The sequence below is a fragment of the Pararge aegeria genome, chromosome 5, assembly GCF_905163445.1.
Source record: "Pararge aegeria chromosome 5, ilParAegt1.1, whole genome shotgun sequence".
NCBI classification, from domain to species: Eukaryota; Metazoa; Arthropoda; class Insecta; order Lepidoptera; family Nymphalidae; genus Pararge; species Pararge aegeria.
The window spans coordinates 1,490,576-1,516,071 of NC_053184.1; positions in this window are offsets into that span (position 1 = coordinate 1,490,576).

Here is a 25,496-nt window from a genome sequence, read left to right on the forward strand (position 1 = left end):
AGACGGGTTGGCGATCGCATCAGATGTTAATACAAGCACTGTGAACACTGCTGAACGTTCTCGGTAAAGTTTTTTTGGAGTTTACTCCGTATGAATCGATTTTAATATATAAGGCTCTGTCCTAAAAAGCTCTATTGCCACTTAAATGTACATTCCTTTAGTCACCTCATAGGACACCCGCGAGAGGATGGTGACAACGGTATACTGATCTGCCATCACAATACCGTACTACGTGACATAAAACAACAAATTCAAATTACACCGTATAGTTTTGTCTTACTGTCATATATGTATATAACTTTATATTTATTATATCATACTAGGGACTTTCGCAAAGTGACGCAACAGTAAGCTTGTATTTTTATTTTGAAGAATGGAATATTGCTAATAAAAACAACTTGAGGAATCCAGCATGGCTAATATTTCTCTATAATGATCTCAATGGCGCGATAAGTCTGCCAATCCCCATTTGGCCAGCGTGGTGGACTACGGCCTTATCTCCTGCTCATTGTGGAAGGAGACCCGTGCTTTATAGTGGGCCGGTAATTAGTTGGAATAATTATGATAATGATGACAAACAGTATTTGGCTTAAAACTTAAGCATATTTAATGTTATTTTAATCTTCATTTAAGCATAGGTATACCAATCAGCAATTCATATTATCGAAGGCAAGTAGATATTACGTCTCAAGATTATTCAAAGATGTTGATAAAATGTCGTACGATTATCGCAAGATGTCGATATTATGTCATTAGGTTATCAAAAAGTGACGATATTACGTCAAAATTTGATGATATGAAATATCAGAAAAACCTCTGCCAGATATTATAATGATGTTTCTGAACACGGAGCTAAGTCCACAACAAGTTTTATCGAATAATATTGGTATGATCTGTCAAGAAAAGATAAGGGTTAAGGAACAAGTCAACGTTCTTTCAGTCAACACTTTTGAGAACATTTTGGAGAACCTTAGGCATGCAGTTTTACTTCACCGAAAGCAAGTGATATTTAAATTACTTAAAACTAAAAACGCACATAACTCCGAATAGTCATTGGTGCGGGAAAAGCCGGAGAAAAAGTGGCGTGCACAGGAATTTGGACCAGGGTAAGCATAAAGAAGTTAAACGGCATAAAATGGCAGAAACCACCTCCGTTGCCAGTTATATGAAAATGTTAGGGTATGCATTGCTTTCGTGCATGTATGAAGTTCACGCCACTGACCAATAGGCTATCACAGTTTCCAGTAAATAATATTCATTGATAATAGATTTTTGGGAAGAAGGATAATTTTGTCAACTGATTGGAATATGAGGCGGTGATAGCCCAGTGGGTAGGAGCTCGACTTCACTTTCGGGGACTGAGTTTAAATCCCAGCCTGCACCTCTAAAAAATATCACTTGCTTCAACGGTGAAGGAAAACATCGTAAGGAAACCTGCATGCATTAGAGTTCTACATAATGTTCTCAAAGGTGTGTGGAGTTCACCAATCCGCACTGGACCAGCGTGATAGACTACGGCCTTAACCCCTTCTCATTGTAATTCGTAGTGAGCTGGTAATTTGTTGATATGATTACTGTAAAATCATGCCTTTAGAGCCTTAGAACTTTTTCAAGAAAATCTCCAAAAACAGATTAAACTACCAATAATAACGCGCAGTATGTCAAACACCCAACTCATTATTCCCCAAAGTAACAATCTGTACGGAAGGCAGACCCTGGATTGTCTAGTGCCGACTTTGCTGAACAGCTTGCCTTATAAACTAAAGCAGGATATAAACGCTAAAAACATAAAGGAGAAACTTAAAACATTTTTCTTTCAAACTAATAAATGTAATAATAAATATCTGGAAAATCCTGTGTAAAGTTTACTCAAACGATAAAGTGCGATATGTGGAACTGGTTGAAACGCGATCATTGTTTTTTATATTTTTTTAGAACTACCCGTCATATTTTGTATGTAGCTTTAAAATACTTTACCTACTTATAATTCCGAGCGCTTAGCGATGAATACCGGTGTACGGTTAAACCCGACTGGGTTTTTGTTACGCCGTAACAGATATTATTATGTCAACATAAAAAATGTATATTTTTCATTAAATAATATAATATATATAATGATGAATTGGAATATGAGTAAAAAAAAATAGAGGACTCTAAGGAATAACGTTTCTAAATGTCGTTTCTTTTACTTCCTTATATCAACGGCAGCGGTCATTAAATCCGCCGTCGCCATTATTATGTGGAAATTTTATACGTCAACGGTTTTAAGCGTGTGACAGGCTAATTACAACGGTTGACTTATGACTCTCCTTTATAGAACTCACTGTAGTGTGCACTCGACTTAATAATAGTGGACGACATTATTATTGTCTTGTGTACGTGAAAATAAAAAATCATTTCAAAAATTTATATTATTAAATTACAGTTTTTTCTTGTGTGTCGTTACCGATTAAAATAAAAAAAAAGTATAACACATTTTTTCTCGGCAGAAAAAGCTTTCGAATAGGTCCCAATAAAAAATCAACACTTTTTTTTCTTATTGGAAAGGCGTTACTTTAAGCTTAATTTTTGGACATATCACACCACGCGGAAGTGGTTGGAAATGTAGAAGGCAAACGTTCCCGTGGCAGATCTCCAACCATGTGGACCAACTACGAGAAACTGGTGCCCGTGCCTTCTTCTTCATAAGGCAATACAAATTGCCAAAGACATGACCCGATGGAGAGAGATCATATATAACAAGATTACTCGCCACAGCAGTAATCACGATCTTCAGTCAGGAGAATCTGTGAGGTGTAATTTTCAATAATTTCCTCAATCTTGATACTTCATACGAAACAGATTATTCATTGTAAAGTCAACATCTCCTGAGGATGCTCGGGTGTCGGAGTGAAACGTGAGTAGAAGGTACATTGATGTGGATCTGTTTGTTGTATAAATATTGAATAAATTAAAAATTACACCAAACACCTCCTGCTTTTCGCGTATAGGAAATCAAGCTTAATTTGTCTTGATAAAATAATAATAAAGAAGAACTTAAAGAAAGGAATTTAGTGTTACCTACTTGCCTATAGGAAAATCTACTCTTTCGTCCAGTAGATTAATTATCGATTAATAATACCAAAATTATGGCTAAACCCGTATTTTATTACTTTTCCGCCATTCATCCATACAAGTCATGTATAGCAGTAATCGTAAACTAATCGCAATTATTGTATCAAGATGACAGAAAGCAAAGCAAAAGTTAAACAATAGATCGTGATCAAGCGGAAAGTTTAAATGAAGAAAATAGCAGGAAAGACTTAATCAAGGAAATATGAAAATCGAGGAATAATGAGTGTCTGATCCCTTCCTTCCATGGGGAAAAAGTCCGCTTCTTGTATAGTCTGGAGAAAATGAAACATCTTAAAACAATACGGATTATGGCGATGCCGTTTCCTTTGCCTACCTGCTTTCCCCCAAAGGAAATAAAAACTTATCAGCGAACTTTGTGCCCGGTTATCTCCGGGGTAAGTAAACACTTTTTATTTTACGACCGCCCCCTGTTTTACTGCCGGCTACAGTCTCCCACGCAGACTAGGTAAGGTTTTAAAACTATCTAAAAGTGCTTGTATTAAGTTTTCGACTACTTGGTAGTCTGTGTAAGATTTTTATTAGATCCTTTAAACTTTCGGTTTATGTTTTAAGTGAGTCTGCTGTATCTCTAATTTATTCACTGAGTTTAATGGAGAAAGAGTGTCTTGTGTAAAATTCAGTGGCCTCGGTTGAAAGCTCGTTATTTTATGTGACTATCCTATTATAGTGCACTCCGTAAGCGATTCCAGTAATGTATTTAACTTGTGGAAGGTTGATAATAATATTTTATTTAACATACACTTATTTTGCTGTAAAATTAATAAAATTAATTAACTGCTTCTTGGATCCGATTAGACGGCCGATTGGTACAGTGGGCAGCGACCCTGCTTTCTGAGTCCAAGGCTGTGGGTTCGACCTGGGAAATGTTTGTGTGATGGACATGCATGTTTTTCTGTGTCTGGGTTTTTATATATGCTTGTACTACACGTGATGTGTAGCTCCAGTGTCTAGGAGTATCAAAGTTAATCGTTGATAGAGAAAAGTTAGCCGTAAAAACAACTGTAACTTTATTTCTAATACCCTATTGTGTATTATGAAAAACAACATCTCCTGAGGATGCTCCGGTGTCGGAGCGAAACGTGTATAGATAGAAGTAAAGATATATGAAATTATAAATTACACTATTCTAATTCTCCTGCTTTTCGCGAAGTATAGCAAATTGAATTTTATTTTCATAATGTATCATGGAATTACGCAAACGGTGACAAAATATTTCTGTAAACAAATAATAAATAACTTTTTGAACTAACATTAAATTCACTCAGATGTAAGATTCAGAACGACCATCAAATAAGCTCTATTACAATTTAACTTTAATTTGTTTGTCGATAAAGGTAATGAGGGCGCTCATTGCATGATACTTTCACATTTCAAAAACCCTATCCTGTTTTAAGCATAGCAATAAAAACCCAACCCCCACCCTTGAGGAGCGTCTTATCATTTTTATATTCCTTTCGCCCTGTGATTTAAGAGTGAAAACAAGGCAAGTGCATCGTCCTTCCCTTCCACTCAGGAATAAATCCTTTTCTATCGGTAATAAACTAAGATTTATATCAAAATGCCTGATAGTGTTTTTCTACGAGTGTGGTATAACCTGGCTGTGGTTACTTCAATCAAGTGATTGATGACCCAAGTCAGTCACTGGGTGATTGAAGTGAACACACAACAAGACCCTCATATTTGTGTGTTCATAAATAGGCCTAACGTTCCATGCTTCCATTTCTATTTTTTTAAAAGCTTGTCAGATTTTAGTTACTATCATTTAACAAGGGGTTAAGGCAATAGTCCACCACGCTGGCTCAGTGCGAATTGGTGGACTCCACACACCTTTGAGAACATTATGTAGAACAGGCATGCAGGTTTCCTCACGATGTTTTCCGTCACCGTTAATGCAAGTGATATTTTAATTACTTAAAGCGCACTTAACTTAGAAAATGGAAAACAAGCGCCTATTATACGTATTTGTGCGAAATACAACGAGTTATCTAAAAAGATACCTGAGAAAAAAACTCACCGAAAACTTATCGGTGAGTTAAATTTTGTGTTAATTTATTTGTCAAATTAAGTTTACATGACGCTTTGTCAATGCTATGTGCACTTGTCATTGACGTGCATATAAGTCCATTTTTTGTGTGTGTGTGCTTATGTTTAAAAAACGTGTAATATGCATGTTGTTAATGCTCTTAATAAATAAATAAATATATATAATATAGTGATATAGTGCTAGTCTATCGATCAGTGCGCCGTGCAATAATTGTTGACATAACTATTCCACATGACGATAATCTGGTGAAACCTGAAAAGGAAAAAGTATCTAAATACTTGGACCTTGCTCACGAGATTACCGCCATGTGGGATGTTGAGTCGACCGTTGTTGTACCGATCGTCGTTTCAGTCAATGGTCTTCTCGCGAAAAGCTTCGACCAACATCTCAAGAAGCTTTCGCTTGGTTGTTGGATCAAGGGTCGGATACAGAAGGCAGTAGTCCTTGAAACGGCGCGTATTGTGAGGAGGTTTCTCACTCTGGAGCCCTGACCACCGGTTGCTTGGGCATTCAAAAGCCCCGCAAGCGGAGACTGGAAGTTTTTTTTTTTATAAATTTTTAATAGTGTTTTTTAATTTATTCTTAAGCATTGTTAATAATTTAAAGAAAAATAATAAATGATAGAAGTTTATAATAAATAAAAGATAGATGTGCGTCCTGGGATTCAAACTCGGCCCCGTGAAGTCAAGCTCCTACCCAAAGCGCTATCACCGCTTTACACGGGTGGCTATTTAGCTCAGTAGGTAGAGCGCCGACATACAAATATTCTTATTGTATATCTTATATTATATAATAACAAATTTAACAAAAAAAACTCTCTTTTCTTCTAATTTAAGCCCACCCGTGTTAAGCCGGGGCGAGCCGCTAGTTTTTGAATAAAACGACCCTTTACTAAAATAGCGAGTGAAATACTACAAAAGATATCAACGGACTTTTTTATTCCTTCGAACCCAATTTCCAGTTATAATGACGAAGTCTCCAGAGAAATTAGGGAGCCCCGAAAAGGTAAGGTTATCACGATCGATCTTCCCATTCATCAATTGGCGTAAAGAGTGCTAAATCAATTCATTAGTTGACCGCTGGCTTTATATTGTACAATGGGGGATCTCTAGTATGTACTTCATTTAAGTTAAGATCAAATTGGGGATGGAAAAATCCTCCCTAGGGTTTGAATAAGATTATGTGAATAGTAAACATAAATTTTTAAATTCATATAACAATTACCGACTGGATTTGAACCTGCGACTCGCTGGAAGTCATGCTCTGATTGCTAGATATCCTCTGGTCCAAATCGTGTGGGTTCTGCAATTTTAATATAAAATTAAAAAAATTATAAAAGTATACATTAGATTCATTAAACTTAATTCTGACAATAGCCCCCGACGCAAAAACGACGGGGTTTTACAAGTTTGACACGTCTGTGCTTGGCACCGTAGTTCCCAAATGGCTGAACCGATTTAGATTTTTTTTATTCGTATGCATTGTATGCATTCTTAGATCGGTGCAAGATGGCCCACGCCATCAAATTGCGGACTACATATTTTTTCACAACTCCCTCAATATGGATATCAAATGAAATAAATAAATAAATGTACTACGACAATACACACATCGCCATCTAGCCCCAAAGTAAGCTTAACTTGCGTGGGTACTACGATGACAACGAATAATTTTATGAATAATATATGAAAATACTTATAATAATATACAGATAAACACCAAGACACTGAAAAATTTTTATGTTTATCATACAAACATTGTCCAGTTGTGGGAATCGAAACCACAGCCTTGGACTCAGAAAGCAGGGTGCAAGCAGCTGACACTGCGCCAATCGACCGTTAAAAAAATCCAGTAATCGCAAGTAGAATACGCTATGACAAAACAAAAATACTTTACTGCGCACAAAATCAAAATAGAACTAAAAAATAAAAACTAAGGTACAAGTAATTTAAATTTGTGTAACATAGGCCTTATCACTTATAATGATTTCTTCTAAGCAACCATTGATTAGTTTCATATCCAAGATGTCTGCCATCACAAAATGGCGAATTTGAATTTCTCTTCTCTCTCAATAAAGGTATCAAATGGAACTATGAAAGCTTGACTAGTAGAATAAACTCCACTACATTTAAAGTGAATGATTTTATGTCCGGGGTTTTTAAATTTTGAAAACATAAGTTTCGTAAGCGTGTTTCAAATGACCTTTTTTAAATGCGAACTTTGACAGTTCCACTTAAATATGCTGAAGATCTGGTTATTGGAGATGTCGCAAGATATAAATTAGTACAATTGTTTGAACGACAAATAATTACTAATACTAACAGCTTTTATAAATGAAAATAAAAAACTATTAAATGTGCAAAGTTTTGTCTTTTAAAGAAAGAACTAATAGGCTATTAGACTTATCTTCATTAGATTTTCTTTCGCAAATCCTTTTTTTTTTCTACTTAATAGAAAACTATTGTTTTCGTTATAAAGGTAAAGCTTAAGTACTTTAGAGCTTGACTTTGAAGAATCTTAAAGTGATTTTACATTGGACATTTTGTATTTAATATTCATGTTTGGAGAAACCTCGAAAAATATTTATTCGCAATTAACCTGCGATGATTTGTTTTAGATAACCTAGTAGAAAATTCTTTGTTTCATCGACCGAATGCTTCGAGAGGCCTTCCTCTTCTTATCGCTACTCATTACTCGCCCCTAATAAAACCCTACTCTCCAACCTCGAGGGCTGTTGGAGCTGTAGGTACCTATTTCATATCTAATAATTGTAATTTTAACATTTAAGTAAGACTTATGAATGTTCCCTTTTTATGGCAGGCTCACGGTAAATGTATATTTGCTTTGTATATTTATCTGTCGTCGATTATTTTTTATTGGTATAATAGTATCTAAAATAAAGTAGTAAACAATAGTAGTTAAACACGTATAGTACATAGTACATAGCGCAAACAATGTTGTCAGCATCTTTTTACTTCTAAAGTTGGTATTTACGATATTATGATATCAATAATAACTTGTACATTTAAGAACAAAGACGCTAAACAAACAAGCTGATGGTAAGCTACGCAAAAGACAGGCTTGACGCTAACTGCTTTTAAATTAGGCTTACTTGAAATAAATACATTTTAAATTGTTGAATTTTAACTTATTTTTCTATTTAGGACACACGATCGAGTACAATAGGTCCACTACTGTGTGTGTGTCTAGATAAATATATACTCGTCTATATGGACGTCCATATTTGGTTGAAGAGATCAAGAAAATTAATTTTAACTCGTGGTAAATTAAAAAAAAACAACCTTGGAGTACCAATAATTTAGGAAACACAAAAGCCGAATTCGTTATTACATCGTACAACCATGGGAAACGTTACAAACGTTTATTTATAGCCATAATCGGTAGCTCTCTCAGCGAACTCCAGCCGATATTTCATAGGAGAAACTTCACGCGTACGCATGAGTGCGTCTCCCAATAAATTCCCCGCGTAAACCTGACAATCCGAAACTAAGTCGCAACTTAATGAATAAATCAATAATTTTGGAGCGCCACGCAGTCGGCGAATGTAAAATTTGCACCCCCACGTTAGGTACTCTGTTTGTGCTGACTCAACGGCATAAGTAAAGAGACAAGCGGCCATAAAGATTGAGAAGTATCCCTGAACATAAATTTTGATTTGCATGACATTTTTGTCAGTTCGTAAGATGTTATAGCTAAAATGATATATTAAAGATTTTAAACTAAGATTTTCCATGCAACTGGGTCGAAATATAGACAAATCCAAAAATACTATCGTGGTATGTATCCGTTGAACTTTATTTACGAAAATGATATATTATATGTTATACATATTACTTACTTCTGTTTTTAATGGTGTTTGTATAAATGTTTTTTTTAAATCTTATCTTTGATAATGTGATGAAATATCAGAAATTATAAACTGCCAATTTGCTCCCGTCGGAAAAACATATAAAATCTCATCGCTCTCCAATGAGCGGGAGGTCGTGCTACTATTATTTCAGAGAATCTAGCGTGAGAAGGACGCCACCACTTTTAGACGTGTCAAAATAGTTTAGCAATGATATTGAATGAATGAATGAATGGATACACTTTTATTGTACACCACAGAGAAAATTTACAGAGATACAAATACAACAACACAATAAGGTAGAACGTACAATTTGGCGGCGTTATCGCTAAATAGTGATCTCTTCCAGGCAACCAAAGGCATAAAAGAAAATGCTATACGAAATTAGTAGGTGGTACAACAATCATTAGTGAAATATTAGCATTTAAACTAAATTAACATAAAACATAGTACATATGAAACATAACATACGTATTAAAGATTGATATCCTAGACACAGATATCTAGTTAGGAGTCAAACATTCACCAAAACATATGGCAAATTATTATTTTTAAGTAAAAATTTTACGTGTATAATATAAATTAATTTGTATAACCATGGTTGTTAGTGGGTTAAATGTATAACTAATGTAAATGTACTTAAATAAAATAAATAAATAAAGATTGGTGCGCAATAGATTTTTTTTATTCCACTAATAGTTTGTCATTGACAACAATAAAGCTGGTAAATTATGTTGCAGTATAAGATGTCGACGGGATAACCTCTTATATGTTTCTACGCGACATTGTACCGTAACGCTGAATCGCTTAGCGGCACGTCTTAGTCAAATAAATAAATAAATATACTACGACAATACGCACATCGCTGTCTAGCCCCAAAATAAACGTAGCTTGTGTTATGGGTACTAAGATAGCTGATGAATACTTTTATGAAAATAATACACATAAATACTTATAATATACAGATAAACACCCAGACACTGAAAAACATTCACGTTCATTACACAAACATTTTTCAGTTGTGGGAATCGAATCCACGGCCTAGGACGCTAAAGTAGGGCCACTGCCCACTACGCAAACCGGCTGTCGAAGCTATATTTAACTGGTCAAAAATATTTCGTTCATGCTCGACAGTACGGCCGGCCGTGTGTCTCATTCCATTAAGCATGGGATAGCGATAATGTACCCCTGAATACAGAAATGATAGTTGAGTCAGACCCCTTTAAAGTAAGTAAATGGACATGAATTTGTAACTTGAAAATCATGAAACAACAATTTATAATATATTGTAGCTGTTATATTTATCATTATCATTTTCATCAGCCTTATATTCCTATTTTTCTTAATTCTTACTGGCTCGTTGGTCTATTGGTTAGCATTCTTAACAAGGAATAACATAGTACTGCGTTTGAATTCCGGGTCAGGCCAAATATGTTAGGTATTGTGTTTTTTCTGTTACATTATTGCAGTCTTCATTTGCTTATCTTTATCATATTTTGTTTTAATTTTTGTCATATGGGTATTCGGTCTGAAGTCAAAGCATTCATTATGGTAGTTAGTTACTAAATTAGTATTTCATCATAAAAAGGGATTGCGTCCGCTGCATCAGTTTCCACAGCCTCGAACTTAAGCTAATTTAGAAATTATAAATTCCCAAAAGCTCCAAGTACCACGTATGAAACCATAACGCTTTGCAAGAAATGAAAATTAATTTTTAATAGTATTAATTAATTGACCAAGCAGGTGGCAAGGATAATATCTTAATATATATAAATCTTAAAATATATAAAGTCACGATGTTTGTCCGCGATGGACTCCTAAACTACTTAACCGATTTTAAATTAAATTGGCACACCGTGAGCAGTCCGGTCCAACTTAAGAGATAGGATAGCTTAGATCTTTAATTATAGTCGCAATTTTATTTTATTGTAAATTATTTGTCTATATTTGACAGTCACATGTTACATATATATATATATATACATACTACTATAGTCATTTAAGGCTTAGCGATACTGAATACTTTAAAAACAAAATCAAACGCAGACGAAGTCGCGGGCAACAGCTCGTATACTATAATTATATATACATAAATACTTACTTATAACCACTTAACAGATAAACACCAAGACACTGAAAAACATTCATGTTCATCACACAAACATTTTCCAGTTGTGGGAAACGAACCCACGACCTTGGACTCAGAAAGCAGGGTCGGTGCCCACTGCGCCACTCGGCCGTCAAATCCGACGGTAAGGAATGACCGACCGGTTTTTTTTTTTTTTTATTAACGATGGTATGGCAACGGTAAGGAAATCCGTCAAGAGAGCAACAGTTTGCGAGGTACCGCCAGGAACAAATCTTGCCATGTGCCGTTCTGTGTCCATTAACTTGAGGCATGGGAGTTAAGCCTCATTTACCTATAACTACACCGTCTACCACGCCCTTCAGACTGGAACACAGAAATTCTACATGGTGGCAGAAATCAGCTTGGCGGTAGTACTTTCCCGGACAAGATCTGTCATAACTATCTCTACTTCTATTCATTAATAAAAATGCATCGACAAAACGAATTTCTTGAACATCCCGACAGATCCCAACAGAAGTCACACCTAGCCAAAACCTCAACCTTTTTTACTAATATTATTATTGTATTTTTGTGTTACTTTCTATTTAATCCCTACTAATATTATAAATGTCAATGTAAGTTTGTTTGTTACGCTTTCACGCAAAAACTACTTAACCGATCCACATGAAACTTTGTTCACATATTCTTGGAAGTGTTAAAAGTAATATAGGATACTTTTTATACCGACATTAAGCTCGGTTCCTTTGGGAGAGGGGATGAGTGTTTGACAATTTTACACCATAACTCCGACAAATTATAACCGATTTAAATAATTATTTTTGTACTATAGAGGTTATAATATGTGTTTAATTTAGCCCAAACTGTGGTTGAAGATAGAGGACAGAACTCCTCAGCGGACAACACCAACAGCAGCCTCTCATTTAAAGCTAAGGGATACTGAATACTTAAAATTTTTTATATCTAATAATATATCTAATTATATATAATTTTTTAACTAAATTCAATGCCACGTCAAAAAACAAAATTAAACGCTACTTCGTCTGCGTTTAATTTTGTTTTTGCGGGCAACAGCAAGTAATATATATGTATATGTAATGTTATAAATGTGAAAGTGTTAATGTTTGTTACTCAATCACGCTAAAACGGCTGTACGGATTTGAATGAAATTTGGCATGCATGTAACCTTTGACATGGAAAAGAGTATAGGCTACCTTTTATACCGATTCCCGAAGAAAATTCCAGAGGGAAAATTGAAAATTGATTATGAGCTAAACCGCGGGCAGGCAGTTTTGAAATTTAGTATGCATGTCACCTACTCGTATGCTATGGAAAAGGACATGTACTTTCTCTTATTGTGGGCAGAAGCTAGAATATTATAAAGGCGAAAGTTTGTATGTTGGTTACTCAATAAAGTCACAATGGTTGAACCGATTCGGCTGAAATTTGTTACTAGATAGATTGAAGTCTGGAATGGCACATAGGCTACTTTTTATCCCGGGAAATAAGAGAGTTCCCGCGGGAATAAAACACCTTAATCCACGCGAACCAAATCGCGAGTATTAGCTAGGAATTAATAATATTTAGGTAATTTAATTTAATTTCGAGGTTTTGTGTGAACCAAAATTTGCTAGAAATGAAAAATAAAATTAATAGAAAACTAAAATAAAATAAAGTTTGGCACCAATAGGATTTCTCAGTTCATTTTGAACGGTAGTAAAGTTGCTTGTAATCTTGCAGTGCCAAGTTCACGCTTTCGACCCGGGGGCACTGAGTCATTGATGTTACCACTTCGTAACTTGTCGGCTTCGCGTCCGGTCGCCCACGTCCTACTGAATAGTGTTAGAGCAACAGTTGGTGTGAGCGTGAACAGCGTATTGTAGGCTGAGAAGTAATATAGAACCATCCACCCAGCACCCAAAACGTCTAGCAGCAGCAGACATTTTTCTACCCGGTTAAAGGATAACATTTTATCCCGTCCCACAGCTTTATCAACTCTCCAAAATAACAACCAATAGCCCCATACTTTTTCCGTGCTTTGTCAGGGGATAATCAAATTGGGGGATATCATCTTTATTTCCTGCGTATGGTAGCCTTGCTAAGAGTAAATCACCGCAGCAATCCCTGGTGACTCATATAAAAATTCTAAGAACTTGCCAAGACTATTAAAATTTTAAATAAAAAATATCAAAATTGGCCGTGTAATTTTTTTTGGGGTATTTTTAAATCTTTAGTCGGTTGAGTTGATTGGAATATTGCATATTTCCTGAGTTAACTGGATAGAAAATATAGAAAGCGCCAAAATAAAATTTTACCTTTCAGTATTCCTTATTCTATTTATTAGTTACTTTGTAAAATATATAGGTACTTTAGTAAGTTGAAATTATAAAATTATATAAAAACAATTTTGATGAGCCCACATTGGGGGATCAAAGTTAGTAAGGACAAAACCAAGTCACGGGCATTCGATAGGTTTTATAAATCTTACCTTATCCCATACAGATCTTGCTCGTCTTCCAATCCGTATAAGAACAAACTTATTTGCACCTGGCCTGGTCGTGACTTCCTATGATGAGGTATTGTATACTCTGCTTACACCTGCAAGTAACATAAACAAAATGAATAACCATTAAGCAAGGAGTGGTGATAGTCTTGTGGTTGTGACTTCGGCTTTACGTTCGCGTTATTAAAAAAATATCTTCATCATTCATCTTTCAAGTGTCAGCTAACGACTTCCCTAAACATTCCGCACGGTGGAATCGGTGTCGTGCCTATAGATTAGTCTTCACTTATGAGTTGGTGAAAAGTTTTTTTTCCGTAGGCCAAATCCAAATCATGAGGCAATCATTAGGCCGATTTAGGTGTTCCCTTGGTTTAGTGAAAACGGGCATATTAAAGATAACTTAGGATAGTTAAACGTGAGGTAAACGTCCTATGAACGAGCACAAATACCTCTTAAGAATCCTTATAATAAAGGTCGCTCACAACAATTGTCCTGCCGTAATTATAGTAAGGATTCCTGTCTTTTCTATTATTGTCTCTTCACCATTGTCTTTATGTTACCTTGGTGGGTAGAGTCGCTTAAAGTAATGAGGAAACTGTAAGACGCAGTTGTATAGTGTCTACTGTCTAGGTTTTTTATTTCACCATAAGTTTCCTTGACTGCAATCTAACTTATATAAATATGTTGGAATCTAATTTGGTAGCGAGCTAAACTGTTAGAGGTAAGGCAGTTACCCCTAATAGCTTAGCCCTCAAAATCAAACCTTTACCCCTAATCGATTTATTATACTAATTATAATTTACAGACCAAGCAGAAGGCCAGACCTCCCATCTCTCCCAGGAGAGATCTTATGAGTGATGGGAGGTCTATGGTTGTTCTATGGTTAAGAATCTATTGGTCTATTAATAAATTCGTATCATTAGGAAATACTTAAACTACTAACTAGTTAAATTTCTGAATAACAGGTTGTGTATGTATTTTAGATTAGATACTTCAGATTGAGAGTTTAGAGCATCGGTCCACTAGTCTGCTCCAATGATAGACACGATGACATTTAATTTTCGTTTATTTAATTAAATTAATTAAATATTGTAAATTGACATTATTTAATGCTTTCTGCAAATGTAACCGATTTATTTCCTAGGGTAAACAAAATATGTTTCGTTAAAAAACCGGTTTAGAATTATCCTACTATTTAATATTATAAAAGTCAAAGTGTGGAAGCTGTTCCTCAATCACGCAAAAACGGCTGAACGGATTTGAATGAAATTTGGCCTGCATGTAGCCTTTGACATGGAAAAGAATATAGGCTACCTTTTATCTTATTCCTTAAGTAGTTCCCGAGGGATTATTGAAAATTGTTTACAAGCTAAGCCGTGGGCTGACCGCTTTGAAATTTGGTGCGCATGTCACCTATGCTATGGAAAAGTACATGTTCTTTCTATACCGATCTTTCAAACAGTTCCCGTCGTAAGATTAAAAGTTTGTAATGAGCGAAACTTTAGACCCAATGTCCACGCAGACGAAGTCGCAGGCAGAAGCTAGTTATAAATAATTGTAGAATAATTTCGACAATATTGCAATGACGGGGCTTCATGTTCATATGTCTATCTACCTACTTACGGTATCGTGTGCTTTATATGTAAACATGAAAGCAATAAATAATGCGGGTTAAAGTTAAAAAGTTAGTTACATGCTATTGTATTTATGTGCTCTAAGTACGAAGCTTTATTCCCAACGGTACATAAGAAGACACTGTTATCGCGAGTTCAAGTGTTATCACTCCTTACACATGTTGATCGGGGATCGCGAAACTCGAACAATGGCGGTCGACTACACTATCGTTTTTCCTTTAAAATTCCTTTGTTGCAATTCCTGCTTTGTAAGAACAGTATATCTCGTTTGGTAATTAATGGTTACATTTTAAGTTCTGGGACCTTGGTGAAATTTAATCGGGAAATAACCCTATTTCTTATTTTTTTATTATTTGATTCCACTAAAAGTTAGCCCTTGACTATAATCTCCCCTGAAAGTAATAGTAGTAGTAGTATAAGTAATACTGAACAGTAGGTAGTGAAGAATAGAGGGAGTTTGCAATTAAGAGTGGAGTGGCAATAGAAGGCACAATGTTGAAGCATAGTCAGAATCAGAAAGAGATCAGTCAACGTTATATTAAAAGTTGGACAAACTTTACAAACTCTCTCTGCTTGTAGGCCGAAGGTTACTAAACAACGTGCGTAGTGAAGTCTTAAAAAAGATAATTAAAAAAAGTTTCTGCAATAGCACTCGAACTTCGAAGGCACAATGTTGAGAGAAGTTTTGTGAGAATCCCTATAAGAGACTAGTCATATTAAATTTACACATAACGCAAAACTAAGTTGTGAAGTAAAAATAGGTCCCATTAGATATGCACCCATGATTGACCAATTAAACTAAACCAAACTACTTTTACGAGCGTTTAAATTGCTTAGTTTAATCTTGACAGCAGGGCCATAAACTAGTCATATAAGCGGCATAAGTGACGCGTCAACATTAACTTAAAACAAACAACACTGCTTTCGATTTCTTATATTTTCGCGGATATTGTGAAGTAAAATTAGGTTCCCTTGATTGACCGTTTCAACGTAACCATACTAGGCACCGTCTTTTTTGAACGTCCAAATTCCTTAGTACAAACCTGACAGCAGGGCCATAAACTACTAACATAAGCGGCATAACTTTGAAAGTTCCGAGATTCAGTTTTTTTTTTTTTTTAGTGTAACAATTGATGAACCAAGCAAATGGTAAGTGGAAAACTCGCTTATAAACAGAGCAACACTTCACAGGGCATGCTACGAGCACATCCTGCAACATTCAACATAGGCGTACAATCAGTGGCGTGCACTTCATACATGCGCAAAAGCACTGCTTACCCTAAAATTGATATATAACTAGTATAGGAGGATGGTTTTGCCATTTTATGCAATATTCCTTCCGTATGCATACCCTGGTAAGGAACCCAGTGCATGCCACTGCGTACAATATATGCTATATACAATACGCACATTTAAAACGTCCGTCAAAGAAGTTTCTTTAATTAATTCCTTCATCAAATAAGTTTTATGTGTATATTCTTCATGAATTAATTAATAAATTGGGAAAAAAACTTACTCAAAGTATACACAGCAAAAAGTAAATGAAGGCTTATAATGTTGGTACCATCGGACATTTTATTTATTGTAAAATTGTTTGTATTAATAAACGTTTTATTTTTTTTTGCTTTTTTTCTTACTTGTTGTCATTTATTGACCATAGAGAAACAATTGTAATAACATACTTGGGGCCCAATGTAAGCGTGAATTGCTTAGAGAACACTTCTTCACATACGTACGACACACGAAGAAGTTGAAACTTTTAAGCAACAAGTTCGTGGCCCTAGGGTAACTCAAACAACAGCCATTCATCCGATCACCCTTCCGCCCACGTACCACGTGTCCTATCTCAAAAACACTGTTACATATCTCTAAAAATATTCTAAAACAACTTCATAGTCAATTTCATTTTTATTAAAAAACTAATCTGATACACCCCCACCTTTTAATGGAAACACATATCTAAGTCTATATGAATAAGGTAGAAATTTGCATTCACGCTGAAAATAACGAAGGTATTGTTCGATGTAATATTGTCATTAGTTTAACCAGACAGTTCCAAATGTTTTTATTATTCACATACGCACTGTAACATAATTATGTGATGAGATAATATTGGACTATAATTTATTATTGTATTCTGGGAAATATATGAGTTTATTTCTGTGCATTATTTCTATTTAGTTTATGTCATCTATTATAGGAATTCTCGAAGCTTTGTGTGATAACAGAGACTGGTTGTACTGCAAGCAATATAAAATAGGTAAGTAATATAAATTAGATATTGAAATGGGATGGGAAAACGGATTGCATTATATTATCATAACATGAAAATATTCATGTCGATGACTTGTAGATATCGGAGTAGTAATAGAGAGAGGTAGGTACAGGTGGATACTCCTAGATTTTTCCCATCGCGAAAATAACAATTTTTCGGAGAGTTAAAGTGTTTGTCAAAGTCAAAGTCAAAAGTCATATTCTATAATAAAGAAATATTAAAGCGAACAAATTTTTTTATCTCTAAAAGTACTTTGTAAACATACTTTTCTATTATATTTGATATTTTATAATACTTAGGTATTATACTTTGGGGGCCACGAATTGGGCCACGAATTGAATATTAAATAATAATATAAAGAAAAGTAGCTGGGTTGTAAGGTACTTTTTATGCCGATAAATTTTCATTATGAAATATCTAGAACTATAATGTACCTAAATACTCCTTGCAACATTTATTTCTTCCTGTGTATACCTACTTAAAAAATGAGTTGATGTCAAAAAAATTTTCTCCATATATTTTTGAGGTGTGCAAAATAGGCTAAATTTTTTATAGCGATCTCTTTATTAATAAACGAAATTTTATATACTATCCTTTTAATTTTCTGTTCCCAGCTTTTTTTATTTAATCTACAGTTAAAAGTAAAAACTATTATTTATTTTTAAAAAAATATCGCGTCCAATAATCGAGTTCTGTATAATAATACTGAATTTAACATCGATGCATCATCAATACACAACTATCGAATATATTATAAAGACGATAATGCATATCGACATTCCAATTGCAACCGTATCATTAGAGCGTAGAGTTCATTTTATTGTGAACAAGGTGGATGCAATTTTTGATTTGCGTACTTACTAAATTTGCATTGAATGGGCAGACAATTTAATTTTTAATGTGTGTTTTTTCCTTTGGGAGGACGCTGTCTGCAATTAGATGCGGGCATCGGAAATGAATTGACCGCTATTAAAGTATGGAACTGCCTCTGTGGTCTTCTGATTAGCGAACAACGAAGTTGAACAACGAATCATAAAGTCCTGGAATCGTTTCTCACATCGGACAAAATATTGTAAGGAAATTATGGGGTTTCCCTGTTAAATATTGTAGAACTAGGTAATTGGAGTAAGGCAATTGGAATTTAGATATTAGACAGCCCATCTAAATGTCTCAAAAAGCAAGTTAATAATAATTACCGCCATGTGGAATGTTGAGTCGACCGTTGTTGTTCCGATCGTCGTTTCAGTCAATGGTCTTCTCGCGAAAAGCTTCGACCAACATCTCAAGAAGCTTTCGCTTGGTTGTTGGATCAAGGGTCGGATACAGAAGGCAGTAGTCCTTGAAACGGCGCGTATTGTGAGGAGGTTTCTCACTCTGGAGCCCTGACCACCTGTTGCTTGGGCATTCAAAAGCCCCGCAAGCGGAGGCTGGAAGTTTTTTTTTTTTTATAATTTTTTAATAGTGTTTTTTAATTTATTCTTAAGCATCGTTAATAATTAAAAAAAAAAAGAAAAATAATAATTAATAGAGTAATAATAAATATACTACGACACTACACACATCGCCATCTAGCCCCAAAGTAAGCGTTAGTTGTTTTATGGATACTAAAATGACTGATAAATATTTTTATGAATAATATAAATAAATACCTCATCATCATCATCATCTTAACCAATCGACGTCCACTGCTAGACATAGGTCTTTTGTAGGGAGTTCCACAATACAAGGTCCTGGGCCGCTTGCCTCCAGCGGCTCCCAGCGACTCGCCTGATGTCATCCGTCCACCTCCTTGGGGGCCGACCTACGCTGCGTTTACCGGTGCGGGGTCGCCACTCCAACACCTTAAGACCCTAACGCCCATCGGATCTCCGAGCCCTGCCCATTGCCACTTCAGCTTCGCGATTCGCTGAGCTATGTTGGTAACTCTAGTTCTTCTACGGATCTCATTTCTGATTTGATCACGTAGAGATACGCCTAGCATAGCTCTCTCCATCGCCCGCTGAGTGACTCTGAGCCTTCTTATGAGGCCCATAGTTAGCGGGCATGTCTCAGTTCCGTAAGTCATCACTGGCAACACGCACTGTTCGAAGACTTTAGTCTTCAGGCACTGAGGGATTTTGGACGAGAAGATGTCACGAAGTTTCCCGAACGCTGCCCAACCGAGTTGGATTCGGCGGTTCACCTCATTCTAGAAATTGGACCTACCTAACTGGATCGTGTGTCCTAGGTCTAAAATTTCGAGTGCAGAGCTCCCTAAATAAATACCTATATGCAGATAAATACCTATATACAGATAAATACATAGACACGAATTTTAAAGTTGTTCCTCTTTAAAAGTTGTAAAGAAAGCCTGGGACAACATATGTCTATCTTTTAAGGTAGACTTTTACGCGGACGAAATGGCAAGAGACCCCTAGTATTATAAAGATAATTTCGAAACGTAATTAAATAATAACATACGCAATTCTACACGTGTATCTAATATATATAAAGTGTCAATAATGTGTACCAACATAGTGCCCCGTCGTTTATTAGCCCAGCTTATTATAGTTTGCACGGTCAGGTAACTGCTACCGGCCGCCTGTTTATTTAGGATCTACCCCCATCTTAATAATAAAGCCCTTAAAGGCGATGTAGGTGTATGATGGAACAATGACTTCTTGGTACAAAGGTTGAAATTATTTTGACGACCTCCCTGGCGCAGCGGCGTGGTTTTATACGGGAGGTCCCAGGTTCAATTCTCTGCATGAACCCAATTTTTTTCCTTTAGTTCATTAAATTACTAGCTGCGGAATAAAACAGGGCGTTGCAATGATCTAATTCCACTAATCACTCGCTTTGATAGTCGTTTCACTATACTCATAAGTAAGGGTAGAGTACTAACTAGAGTGCCCGTTATATAAAAAATAATATTATTTTTTATCCAATATACGTGTGATATCTACAGTAAAAAAAGGTATGTTTAAAGGCATTTTAAAACTTGGAGGTAGTATTTTTGTTTTTATTTGTAGTTTTACCTACACTTGGAGGAATAATCACAGTCGCTATTAGACTGATGTAGAAGGCATATACTAATTTTTGGCATCGACGCGACGGTAGGAGAGCCGTAGCTTAATTGTTTAAAGCGCTCAGGCCACGATTGCCAGAGAGTCGCAGGTAAAATCCTGTCGGTTCCGAAAGATTATGTTTGCATTTTAAATTGATAAAATTATTTGTAGTTATTATTTCATGTCATTGAAAAAGCTACGCACTTTATAGTCTTAGGAGCTTGATGCGGTAATCCAAATACGATGCTCACTCGCTTCACTTTTTGTGAGTATAAGTATTTTCTATTTATTTCACCCAATTACGACCTATGCACCTCATTATCTCACTCGATTTCATGCTCGTTTCACTTCAAGTGAGTTATGACGATAAACCGAAAGTTCTGAACGTGCCTTCTGTTCAATATAGTACCAAAATTAAATTCCGCCCGGACTCAGCTGTGCGTCGGCCGTATTAATAAAATATACCGTCTTCTTATTATGGATGATTCTCGTGGGCCTGTGGAATAACTATTATTCAATTGGCAACCGGGATATGCCCTGGGATCTCTTTTTAGCCAACTGGGTCAGGCGCGATCGTTACGTTTTATGAAACGTGCCTTTTTACCGTAAAGTTTATCGATATAAAAAAACAAAGATAGTTACTACTACAAAACATAATAAATAAATAAATAAATATACTAGGACAGTACACACATCGCCATCTAGCCCCAAAGTACGCGTAGCTTGTGTTATGGGTTTAAAAGGTAGCTGTACAACATATAAACACCCAAACTGAAAAACATTAATGTTCATCACACAAACATTTTCCAGTTTTGGAAATCGAACCCACGACCTTTGTATCAGAAAACAGGGTCACTGCCCACTGCGCCAATCGGCCGTCTAAAGAAGTTATGAAAAGATAAAATATATGAACCCGATTTTTTTGTGAATTTTACGTACTTCCTTAGAATACCATTTTTTGTGTCTATGTGTGTTCTATTATATCGGTATAGCACTAATCACGAGAAGCTCTATATCAAGAAGTGTTAGGATAACACTCAAAGATGTTCCTGAAATGAAAAAAGCGACAGCGCGAATAAACAAATCGCGAATAACAAAGCGTATGAGGGGGCAGAGGGAAAATATAGGAGAACGGGCAGTAGCATTCTCTGTGCTCCTACTACCATCTTCTTGCGATCACCAACTCGTCTGCCAGCGTGGTGATTATGCAAAATCCCTTCCATTAGGAGAGGCTTTTAGTCCAGCGGTGGCGGCGGTATAGGCTATTGATTGTTTGGTGATGGACTAACATAAGCAAACTGACAAGATTATCATAATAAAACGCTTTTGGTTAAGATTTCATAAAAGTCGTGAATATTGGAATGTTGTCTAAATATCTATGCGAATGCAATACAAAAAATGTCTTTCACTTTAATTTACTAATGTAAAAATTACTATGCTCAATCTATATCTTGGGTTTGTATATCAACGGCGGGGGCTGATAAATTTTTATGCTCCTTCGAGTTCAACAAATTTACCAACTTTATGATAAAAAAGTTGTAGATAGTGGCTCCAAAAAATATTGGCATCACGTTCGGTAAATAAAGCTTTATTTAGATTAGAATGTCGGAGAATAGATAAAGTATATGGTGTTACGGGCATTTTTCCACACTAACTGCGTTAAATACACTACATTTTTCTATGATACACATAACACACCTTTGCGTTACGTTTGTAATTCAAACAATTAAATATCACTTGCTTTAACGGTGAAGGAAACATCGTGATAGACCGGCGTGCCCAATAATTCTTTTTAGTGCTCTCAACCCTTCTTATTTATATGGATATTATAAGTATTTATGTATATTATTCATAAAAATTTATATTATCATCATCATCATCATATCAACCGATAGACGTCCACTGCTGGACACTGGTGACTTTTGTAGGAAGTTCCAAATTCCACGGTTCTGTGCCGCTTGTATCCAGCGGCTACCTGCGACGCGCTTAATGTCGTCTGTCCATCTCGTTGGGGGTCGACCAACGCTGTTCAGAGCTGCCATTCCATGACCTTGGGACCTCAACGTCCATCCTTTCTCCGAACTATGTGCCCGGCCCATTGCCACTTCAGCTTCGCGACTCGTTGAGCTATATCGGTAACTCTGATTCTTCTAGGAATCTCCAGATTTCTGATACGAAAATCATTCTTTCTTTATTATATTAGTACTAGCAAACCCCGCCAAGCGTTGATGTGGTTTTCTTGTATTCCGTTCAATTATTAGGTACTAATAATTGAACGGAATAGGAATACAAGAAAACAATTAATTCGAAATTTAATAATTTTAAGTTAAAATCGGTTTCGGAGTTCATCCCGGTCAAACGTCGTGCCACTGGAATTATATGTCATCATCATATTGTACGAAAGCTAAGGTAATGCGTTTGACCGTACCAATAGGAAGATCTGCCTCCGAGCGGGTGATTGTGCTCCAACCATTCATTTTGAAAATTGTATATCGTTAATTTTGGTGAACACTTCGTTAACGCGATTCAGGATCTTTGTGGCGCCATCTAGTTTAGTGATGTGGACACTGCTACAATATCAGTATTGGTGGCAGAAATAAAGGAAGCATGGTGGTAGTACTTTCTTGGACGAGCTCCGTCACAGTAAGCTCTACTACTAAACTCTTTTATGAGACAGGAGACCAGCCAGTCATGATCAGTGTTAAAAGACAAAATGATGACTAGCATATTACCGGGTTTCTATTTGCGTCGCAGATATTCGCCGGATCGATTTTATAATCAAAGTGGAGTAGTTAAGAAGCGCCGTCAACTCATAGTTGGCAAGTTAGTTTGAAATTAATCGATGTGCCCGTTCAGTGCCCTGCTAACTTACCAGAACTGATATAATAGTTTCCATACACACTGCAGTATCACTATAGAGATAGAAGATATATCTATATATTATCTAAGATATATCTATCTATTATATTGAAGGAAAACATCGGGATAAAACCGGCGTAACTAATATTTCTTCATTATGTTCTCCGATGTACCAATCCCCACTGGGCCAGCGTGGTCAACGGCCTAAACCCATCTCATTGTGGGAGGTGCTCCGTGCCATGTAGTGGGCCGTTAATGGGTCAATAGGATGAGCATAATTGCTACTAGTCTAAGCATTATTGTTAATCAACCTTATGTATTGAGATTGTAGCCCTGCATTATCGGCCGGCCCAAAGTTTGGCAATTGACTGTGATTCACCCACTTCACTTGGAGAGCACGTTAAGCAATCCAGCGCCTTATCTCTTTCTGGTGGTGTTAGTGCCGTCCTATCGGACTATGCGTGCGTGAAATAGGTGCGCTTGTATTCGGGCACGCATTTGTGCATTATAACATCTACCGTGTAATCTTCGGATATTGACCACCGTGTCCGAAATCGGGAAACTGTTATTGTGTTGGTTAGTTTAACCAGGTTACTAAGCAGTCGTTACACGACTAAGGTGCTAACAAAAATCAGTTATGTATAAAGTAACTCATCATTCTATCACACACGTCGGTGTTGTTAAGTTGCTTACAGATTTATCTTAAAGCTGTCTCAACCACGGTATCGCCTTATCTATACAAGATAAGGTTTGAGTTAAATTTCTACTTAACACAGACTTACATCATAAGCCGACGTTATTGATGTAACTGAGATATTCAATCTTTATGTAGGTGACAGTTAGGACATAGTGACAACTATTGGATAGAAGCAGGCGTTACTTTGCGGAAATCCATGATATATTATCAAAATTAAGCTTAATTTGCTATACTCCGCGAAAAGCAGGAGAATCTGTGTGGTGTAATTTATAATTTCTTCAATCCTTATACCCCACACCAAGCAGATCTTCGGCAATATACCCTCTACGCACGTTTCGCTCCGAAACCGTTAAGTCAACTCTTAACAATTAACAATTCTTAACTCTTAACAATTATTCATTGTAAAGTCAACATCTCCTGACGATGCTCCGGTTTCGGAGCGAAACGTGCGTAGAGGGTATATTGCCGAAGATCTGTTTGGTGTGGGGTATAAGGATTGAAGAAATTATAAATTACACCACACAGATTCTCCTGCTTTTCGCGGAGTATAGCAAATTAAGCTTAATTTTGATAATAGTGACAACTATCTAAAAATTAATATTGCAGTTTAACTTTTAAATACATATTATTTAGTCGAGAGTCACGAATGCAAAAACAAAATATATTATGCCGTCAAAAGCAAGTTCATTAGTGACTGAAATTAATATTAGTCTTAAAACACATTACTTTAAAATTGACACCTCAATTTTGAGCCCATTGCATTGTTTGATCTAGTTCCCCCCTCGCCTTTTTACCATCAAACCTCGAGGCACCGTAAGATCTGCATCCCTACGTGGTCGATATACCGCAGACGCGTACGAAGCGCTTTGGATTTTCATTTCTGATCCGCACCGCTAGGATCTGGAATGCCCTTCTAGCTTCCATTTTCCCCAATACCCTACAATATGAGTACCAAGAGTGAATAGGCATCTTCTAGGCAAGCGTGCTCCCGGCTGCATCATCGCTCATTATCAGGTGTGATTGCAGCCAAGCGCTCGTCTATAAACATAAAAAAAAAAATGACACGTTTTTGTTTATGGATTGCATTGCTAATTGGTTTATATTTTTAAACTATTACTTTTTCAAGTGTCATTAGTAAGGTACCTACTGTAGGTGCTAAGGTGTTATAGTGAACAGACGGACAAAAAAAAAGGATTTTTTCTTTTTAATCTAATAGTAACAGCCCGTAAGGCTGCTTATTGTTCTAGTATCCATTGTTAACTAGAACCAATTAAATAAAAAGTAACGAGTATCACACAGTTTAGTTTGTGGTTTAAATTCGCAGATCTTTATCAATAGCACCTTGAAA